Below are 8,684 nucleotides of genomic sequence, written 5' to 3' on the forward strand. Positions count from 1 at the left end.
CAATAAAAAGTCTGCGTGTATGTGAGAAAAAGTCCACATTAAGATATATCCTGAAATTTCTGATTTCCAAGAAAATTCAGACAGGCCCTAAAAGTTTCTGAAAGGTAAAATGTAAGATAGTTCTAAAGAAATAATATTCAGTTGCTGTCAGAATTCTCATTTGATCTCTCAGGTAATAAGCAAAATGGAACAATATTTTTGCAGTTCTAAAGGAATATTCCTTTTAACCTAAATTTGTGTGCTTAGCCAAACTATTATTTAAGTTTGAGGACAAAATTAAGGCATTTTTATATATTAAAAGACTCAGGGACTTCCCTGGTGGCGCAGTGGTTGAGAGTCTGCGCCCCGGTCCGGGAAGATCCCACATGCCGCGGAGCGGCTGGGCCCGTGAGCCATGGCCGCTGAGCCTGCACGTCCGGAGCCTGTGCTCCGCAACGGGAGAGGCCACAACAGTGAGAGGCCCGCGTATGACAAAAAAGAAAAAAAGAAAAAAAGACTCAGAAATTTTACCACCATGAATGCTTCCTGAAAGTATCACTTGAGGATACTGAAAACAACAAGTATGTACAACTAAGAGGAACACATGGAATGAAAGAGATAATGGTGAGCAAAGAAAGAAGTGAAACTGATAAAATTTTTTGTGAAATTATTATGAATATTATCACAATTATTAAGATAAAATTCACATAAAAATTGAGCCACAATGTAAAGCAAATTGTTTAAAAATCTGTAATAAAATAGTTTAAAATAGTTTTAGTTTAAAATAGTTTTTTTTCCTAAGTATCTTCATATACATGTTCATCAATCAGGTAACAGTGTTGCTTATAATGGGCTTCTTAATGTCAGTTGTCATTTATCAATATCTAGCTCCTTGATGATCTTAACTTTCTGCTTTCTTGACTATATCCTGGAAAGCACTTCCAGCCTCCTTAAAACTTCCACTTTAAGCACCATTATAACATTATAACCTTGTTTATATGAAGCATTTCCAATGTTACTTTTACACATACAAGCAGTCATTTTGGACACACTGTTCTCAGAATACAAAATAGATGAAAGAGGCCATACCATAGTAAATACCACATACTGCAGAATATATTCACCCCATGGTTAGCAAAGTAGCAGTTTCCATAGCTGAAAGCGATAGTGTGCTTATGCTTATTGACCAAAAACTGTTTTAAACACTCAATAGTATTACATACCAGTTCATATATATGATAAAACTAGCATATCATGTCATTGGATAAATAATGCACTGATCAGTCAATGATGCTGGATAACTGACTACTAATTGGGGCAGCATTTTTTTTTGTTTTTTGTTTTTGTCTTTAAATGATGCACAAAAATAAATTCCAGAAGGAGTGGTTATAAGGAACAAAACTGTAAAACACTGGAAGAAAATGTGGAATAACTTTTGTACTCTTGTGATAGAGAATTTATAAAAATTTATATAAGATGAGATTGAGGCATGACTTCTGGGATTCTACAGGCAGGAAATAGGCTGATAGAGCTACTCAGTTGCAGACTTGTGCTACTCTTTGAGAAAAATAAAGAATGACTCTAAAGGCAGAGATGCCAAGAGTGGTACAGAGGTCAGAGGGTTCATTGAGAGAGGGCTAGAGGCTGACTGAGCCTCTGCTGTGAGCCCAGAGGCTGATGGAGCCACTGTTGCAGGCCCAGAGGCTGGAGCTGTGGACCCAGCAAGTGGAGCATCAAGCCACAGAGAATTACTCCCAGTCCTTAAAACCTAAAGAAATTCGCCCTGCTGGATTTCATACTTTCCTGGGATGTGCAACCCCTTTGTTCCTTTAAATTTCTCTATTTGGGAATGAGAGTGTATATCCCATGCCCGTCCCACCATTGTATTTTAGAAGCAGATAACTGCTTCACCAGTCCCCATATGGAGAAAAGTTTTGCTCCAGGATGGTTTATACTCAGAGTTTCACTCGTCTCTGATTCAGATAATTTAATAATGAGATTTAGGACTTTTGAGTTGATGATATTTTGATGAGATTTTGAACTTAGGGTTGATGTTGTAATGGGTTGAGACTTTGGTGGAATGTTGGGATGAGGTAAATGTGTTTTGTATGGATGTGAGACAGATGTGAATTTGGCAGGGGCTAGAGAGCAGACTGTAGTGAGTTGAATAGAGGCCCGCCTCACGAAAGACATATCCATGTCATAGCCACCTGAACCTTATTTGGATAAGGTGTCCTTATTGAGATAAAGGGTCTTTGTAGGTGTAATTAGGTTTAGGTTTTCCAGATGAGATCATCCTGGATTTAGGGTGGGCCTTAAAAACAATGACAGGTGTCCCTATAAGTGAAAAGCAGAGGGAGATTTGAGAGAGAGACACAGAGGAGAAAGTGACATGAAGATGGAGGCAGATATTGGAGTGATGCATCTACAAGCCAATGATTGTCAAGGATTACAGCAGCCACCAGGGGCTAAGGGAGAGGCATGGAACAAATTCTCCCTCAGAACCTCCAGAAAGGACCAAGTCTACTGACACCTTGATTTCAGGCTTTTGTCCTACAGAACTATGACAGAATAAATTTCTGTCATTTTAAGCCATCCAGTTTGTGATAATTTGTTACTGGAGCTGTAGGAAACTAATACAGTGTTTATACCAGGAAATGGTGTGCTGCTGTAACAGGTACCTAAAAATGTGGAAGTGGCTTTGGAATTAAGTTTTGGGAATAGGCTTGGAAGACGTTTATTTTAATGTACGTTTTATTTTTAAAAAGTTAAACAGAAGATAGATTTCAAACTTACGTTGTGTTTGGATGGTTTATACAAACTTCAGGGTGAAGACGGCATCATTCTCTATGACATTCTGGATTTGCTGCAGGTGTTCTTCTATCTAAATGGAGCATTTTGCAGTGCAGCTTGGGGTGCAATCATTAGTTACTTTATGAGAAAATTGATTTCTGTGGGTAACAGAGTAACACGGTGCAGCTCAGCATCCATGAATTTAGAGAATATAACGTGGTAATCTATGGAATGCTTATTGAGCAAGGCAGAAAATTCTAATCTTGGTAAGCCACTGGATCTATGGCCTTTCCCTTTAAACATGATAAAAGGACTTTCAAAATAACATTCTTCAAATTTATGAGGTGGTATGTCTCCTACACTATAAAATACATTTAAATTATGATGTTAAGTCATCATTTTATGCTAGAAAGGGACTGTCTTTGGACTTAGCACTGCCTATGATTTTTGGCTAGGTTCCTGAAAGGCTTGGAAGAATTTTGAGGTGCATGATAATAAAAACCTAGATGACTTTGAAGAGACTGTTGGTAGAAATAGAGACATGAAAGGAGATTCTAGGCAAAGCTCAGAAGGATGTGAAGAGGATGATGTAACTCACAGATCCAATCTACCATCTCAGCAGAAGGCAGGAATGGAAATAGTTATCCAGGAAGGATTGGTGAGGTACCCTCTTAGCTCATTGTGGGGACCCCATGTCAGGCACAAAATCAAAGGGTACAGAGACAGGAGAAAATAAATGAGTGCTGTCATTGGGAGCTATTATTCAACCTACTACACTGCATCTTTTCGCTTCTCTGTTTATCTTTTTTTGGATCCCCTATTAGATGGGTATTTTATTTTCTGGATATATCTTCCCTATCTTATAACTTCCTCATATTTTTCATCATTTTATTCTTTGTCACTGGGTTGGTGGTTAAGTCTTTAATTTGATCCTTCAGTTAATTCAGTCTTCAGTTAATTCTATTAGTAATTAATTTTATTATTCATCCCATGTATTGAATTTCCTTTCAATATCAAGCAACCCTTCTTTTAATTTTCACATACTCCTTTTGTTTTTGACAGCGTCCTCTCTTTTTTTATGGTTGATATCATTGACATTATTTTTCATTTTATGGAATACAATATCTCGATTCTCTTTGTAGATTTTAATTATATTTAACTTTTAATTCTATTTCCCAGTATTAGCTGTTTTATTGAGGACATACAGTAATGGAGAGAAAGAAGTATAGCAGGGTGCCTTTCCTTTGTGATGGATATTTTGACTTCTGGCTGCAAAGATTTCCTAGCTATTGGGGTGACCATAACTTACTTTGGATACTGCACTTTTCAAGCCTAAAAGCCCACATGAAATTATCCCGTCTCACTTTTAAGAACCGAACTCACAAATTGTCTCTTGTGGCAAAATTCTGAAGTCTACTGGTCTAAAAGTTGGAGACAGTCACAACCATTCCACTGCTCTTTAATGTTTTAATTTAATTGAATAAATTGCTCATAGACCCTTCCCTTTCTCAATACCCAATAACCCTTTGAGAGTTTTTCTAGAAATTTGCTACACAACTTCCTTTTGGGGGATTATTTTATCTCTATGAACGTCCAATTCTTCAGTTCTATTGGGAAAGAGCTGGCAATTGGTTTGTTGGCAATTGGTTTCCATATACTTTATATTAACTGGGAATTGTTTACTTTTCTGGTCTTCTGATGGTTTCCCTTCAGACTAAGTAAATATTTGTTTTTATTGACCTCCCTCATTCTCCTTGATCTTTCTAAAAACCATTACAAAATTTATAACTATTTTCTTATCAAGGCACCTTCTTCACTTGACTTTTTTTGTTTTTTGTTTTTTGTGGTACGTGGACCTCTCACTGTTGTGGCCTCTCCCGCTGCGGAGCACAGGCTCCGGATGCGCAGGCTCAGCGGCCATGGCTCACGGGCCCAGCCGCTCCGCAGCATGTGGGACCTTCCCGGACCGGGACACGAACCCGTATCCCCTGCATTGGCAGGCGGACTCTCAACCACTGTGCCACCAGGGAAGCCCCTTCACTTGACTTTTTATAACACTATAGTACAGGGACTTTCTCCCAACTCTTGGCTCTTCTCAGACTTCTTCCCCGCCATCCCGCTGATACAGCTCGTTTCAGCTGCTGTGGGCAAATCAGAAGGGTTGAGTCCTCTTCATACACTAATGTCTAAGGTAAGCACTTGCTTCCCCTAATATCGTCCTTCAGATTCCCTCTGTACTTCTGCCAGACTTATTCCTAAAATATTACTTTCATAACTTTAATCCCATAATCAAAAGTTTCTATTTTTTTTTCATTATTTACAGAAAAATCCACCCTTTGTTTTCATGTATAGCCATCAAAATCTGGTCCACTACTCCCAATATAAACTTTCTACTTCATTCTTATTGATCTATTCATTGCCCCAGAAAATACTTGCAAATCTCTGCCGTAATTCCTCTATACAATTCAACTAACCTCCAGTAGCCTCGCTATTATCCTCCACTTGACTAAATCTTACCTTTCTTCAAGGCCTATTTCTTTTACAAACATCTCAATACCTGACCTCTTTCTCTCTCCCGTAAATTCCTATTGTGTGCAGCATTCTCTACAATGTTGCCTTCTCTTGTGAGATTAATTTGGGTAGTCATTAAGGATTGGGAATATTTCATATATTCTTTGTATCTTTATGATGCTTCATATAATGTTTAATACTAAGCAGTCAGATATTATGCTTCAGTTGATTTTTAAAAATTGATATAAATCTTACCTAATGGTGGGTAAACCTAAAAGTATCTAAGTGTCTTAAATACCAACCTAAAGATTTTTATTTATTTAAAAAGCAATAGGGAATTATTGTAGCTTTTTTGATATGTTTTCTGTAGATGACTGTTGCAGTGAAAATAGTACTTTCTGAAAAGAATGTCTCAGCATTGTGCAAACTGAACTGGACTAGAATGCCTATGCAACTGGGAGACCAAATGAGTCCAGGTGGGTTCCATTTTGAGAAATTAGGCCAACGTAATATTTTTTTTGATTTATAGTAAACAAAGAAGCCCTCATTTCCTAATCCCTAATGCACACATGGGTTGTTTACTGGAATTCAATCTGAGTATAAATTTCTAAACGTAACACTGACAGTACCTCTTATCAGATGACGTGATTAATGATGTTTTCTTCAGAGTGGCTTCAGTTAGTGTTTAGTAAGATGCTTTCCAAATCCTAATTCTATTTCAAAGATACAGTCAGATGATTAGACTTATGAGCACCCTGCAAGAATCAGAAAAGATAAGGCAGTGATCGGTTTTAAATAATACACTTTACCCAAATTTAATTATTTTGCAACTAGTGACTCTATTCTCTGTTTTTATACTTGTCATTGTTTCCTTCTTTTCTAGGAAAACCACTACTTTCTTTACCCTGATTTCATTGCAGATGCTATGCAATGACTGGCATAACTCATTGCTTAGAGCAAAAGAAAGAACTAGGATCCTCTGTTTTACAAAATTAAAGAGTTTGGTTGTCAGCTAGGCAATGAATCTGCACAGATTTAAAACTGTGCTTTTGGGTCTTCCCTGGTGGCACAGTGGTTGAGGGTACGCCTGCCGACGCAAGGGACACGGGTTCGTGCCCCGGTCCGGGAAGATCCCGCATGACGCGGAGACGCTGGGCCCATGAGCCATGGCCGCTGAGCCTGTGCGTCCGGAGCCTGTGCTCTGCGGCGGGGAAGGGCACAACGGTGAGAGGCCTGCGTACTGCAAAAGAAATTTTTAAAAAACTGTGCTTTTCTTCCTTCTCTTTGCTTGCCATTTGGCTTGTTCACTTAACAGCCCTACCACTTAAGAGAGGATTAAAAGGACACCGGCCCTGTGAAGGTCTCCAGGAATGACATACCATGCAGGGGACCAGCAAGGGCAAAGACTTTGAGGTGGGAGCCTGAACGTATTAGAGCAACAGAGAGAAGACCAGTCTGGCTGGAGTAGCATGGGCAAGAGGGAAAGCAGAATGAGATTAAGTCAGTAAGTTGAGCAGAGCCAGATAAAGTAGGTAAGTTATCACCTGCTCTGAATTTCTCTAATCACCAGTCACCATCAAATTGATCTATTGTTTGCCCCTGGCCTGTAAGTACTCAAATCTTTACTGGGAAGGTTATGTCTTAAATTATTAATGCAATGTTTGTCTTTCACAGGGGCTTTCTGAATGCAAAAGCAACTCAAGTATTCCCAAACTTGCCAGATGATAAAATTCCTGACTTCCCACTTTTAACCTCCTGAATCTCCAGGGAGGCCTGGAAAACAACATTTTCAAACAGTTAATCTAGATGATTCTTATGATGATGCAAACTTAGGAAATACTAAGTCCTCAAAGTGAAATTAATAGAGAGAATTTTGAGTGTGGAAGGCAATTTTGAGCAGTAGCCTCCCAGATTACATACTACTTTATTAATACTTGTGGCAATTCTAGGGCAATTCAAACATGGTACATGAGTTGCCATTTTGCTCTCCCATGACCATGGCCTTCATCTCTAATGGATCCCAAGGCTCCTTCCTGCTCACTCTAGACATAACTTCAGATTTCTTCTCCATGCAGGGATCCAGGCAGCCCTACCAATTGATAAGACCTGACATAGAAGATGAAACTTACATGACATCCCTTTTGTAGGGTTATTTCTAGACCAGGGAGACTTCTCAGGTGATTTTTACTTTGAGCAATATTGAATTATTACATAGAAAAAGGTATTTTTGGGGGGGAATGATCTGTAGGGATAATTTTGTTTTATTGGCTCAGAAATATATATTGATATAGACTTCATAGCTTCAGTATCTGAAAAAAATGGATTTTGACATTTCTTTTATAACAGTTTATGTATATAGACATATTTCTGGAGCATGGGGCAGTGAAAATAAAACTTAGCTTTAGAATTAGACAGACCTGAATTTCCATTCCTGGGTGTACTGCTTACCAGCTATGTTACCACCCAGTTAGTATATGTCTTTGAATCTCTGATTCCTCATCTCCATAATGGAGACAAAATATCTCACACAATTGTTGTGATTCAAGATGAACATGTGTGAAACAGCTAGAACAGTTTTGGTCACATGGTGTGTACATGAAATAAAGCCTAGATTTCCTCCTTTCCTTCACTTGAAACAGAAATCTCCCTCTATTAATAGACTTGCTTAGGAGACTGTTTCCTGTGTTCCTCTATTTGGTAACAGAATTTGGATAGTATAATGTGGAAATTTTAAGAAATACTCTAAAATGTTATTTATTCAAAGTTTGATAGCTCACATGTATTCAAACAAGCAAAATCCTCAATTAACCCTTTTTTGTGTTTAGGTGTATACCCTAGACTTGTAAGGAAACCATGGAATAACAGTCCCTCAGAATTAAATGGGACCCTCAACATATTTAGTAAAACAGACTGAATTCCTACAGGCAAATGATGAAAAAATAAGCTCAAATTGGTGCCTCATTTACAAAAATGTAGTCCTGGAGCTAATAAAGAATTGTCTAAAAATACTTTCAGTTTTTTCAGGAAAGAGTAATGACTGTGAGTTCTGTGCAATCTCCAATTATTGAAGTAATATTAAATTGTGTTCATTATACTACCATAAGTCAGGAAAGTTAAGCTAGCCTAAGAAAAATAAATAGAAGAGTTTATGTTCCGAAAAATTTCTACATAACTTAAGTAATCAGAAATCTAAATGAATCAGAAGAATACAATCTCTGAACATGATAGTTATTCAAAATTTTACTGAAGTTGAATGTAAATACCTTTCAAGTTTTTCCAACTTCTCTGCTTCCTTTGCCTCTCAAGCATGTATACTTCTTCAAAACATAGATTAGGGCTTCCCTGGTGGCGCAGTGGCTGGGAGTCCGCCTGCCGATGCAGGGGACACGGGCTCGTGACCC

Source organism: Lipotes vexillifer, unplaced genomic scaffold, assembly GCF_000442215.2.
Source record: "Lipotes vexillifer unplaced genomic scaffold, Lipotes_vexillifer_v1.1 scaffold1061, whole genome shotgun sequence".
Taxonomy (NCBI): Eukaryota; Metazoa; Chordata; class Mammalia; order Artiodactyla; family Lipotidae; genus Lipotes; species Lipotes vexillifer.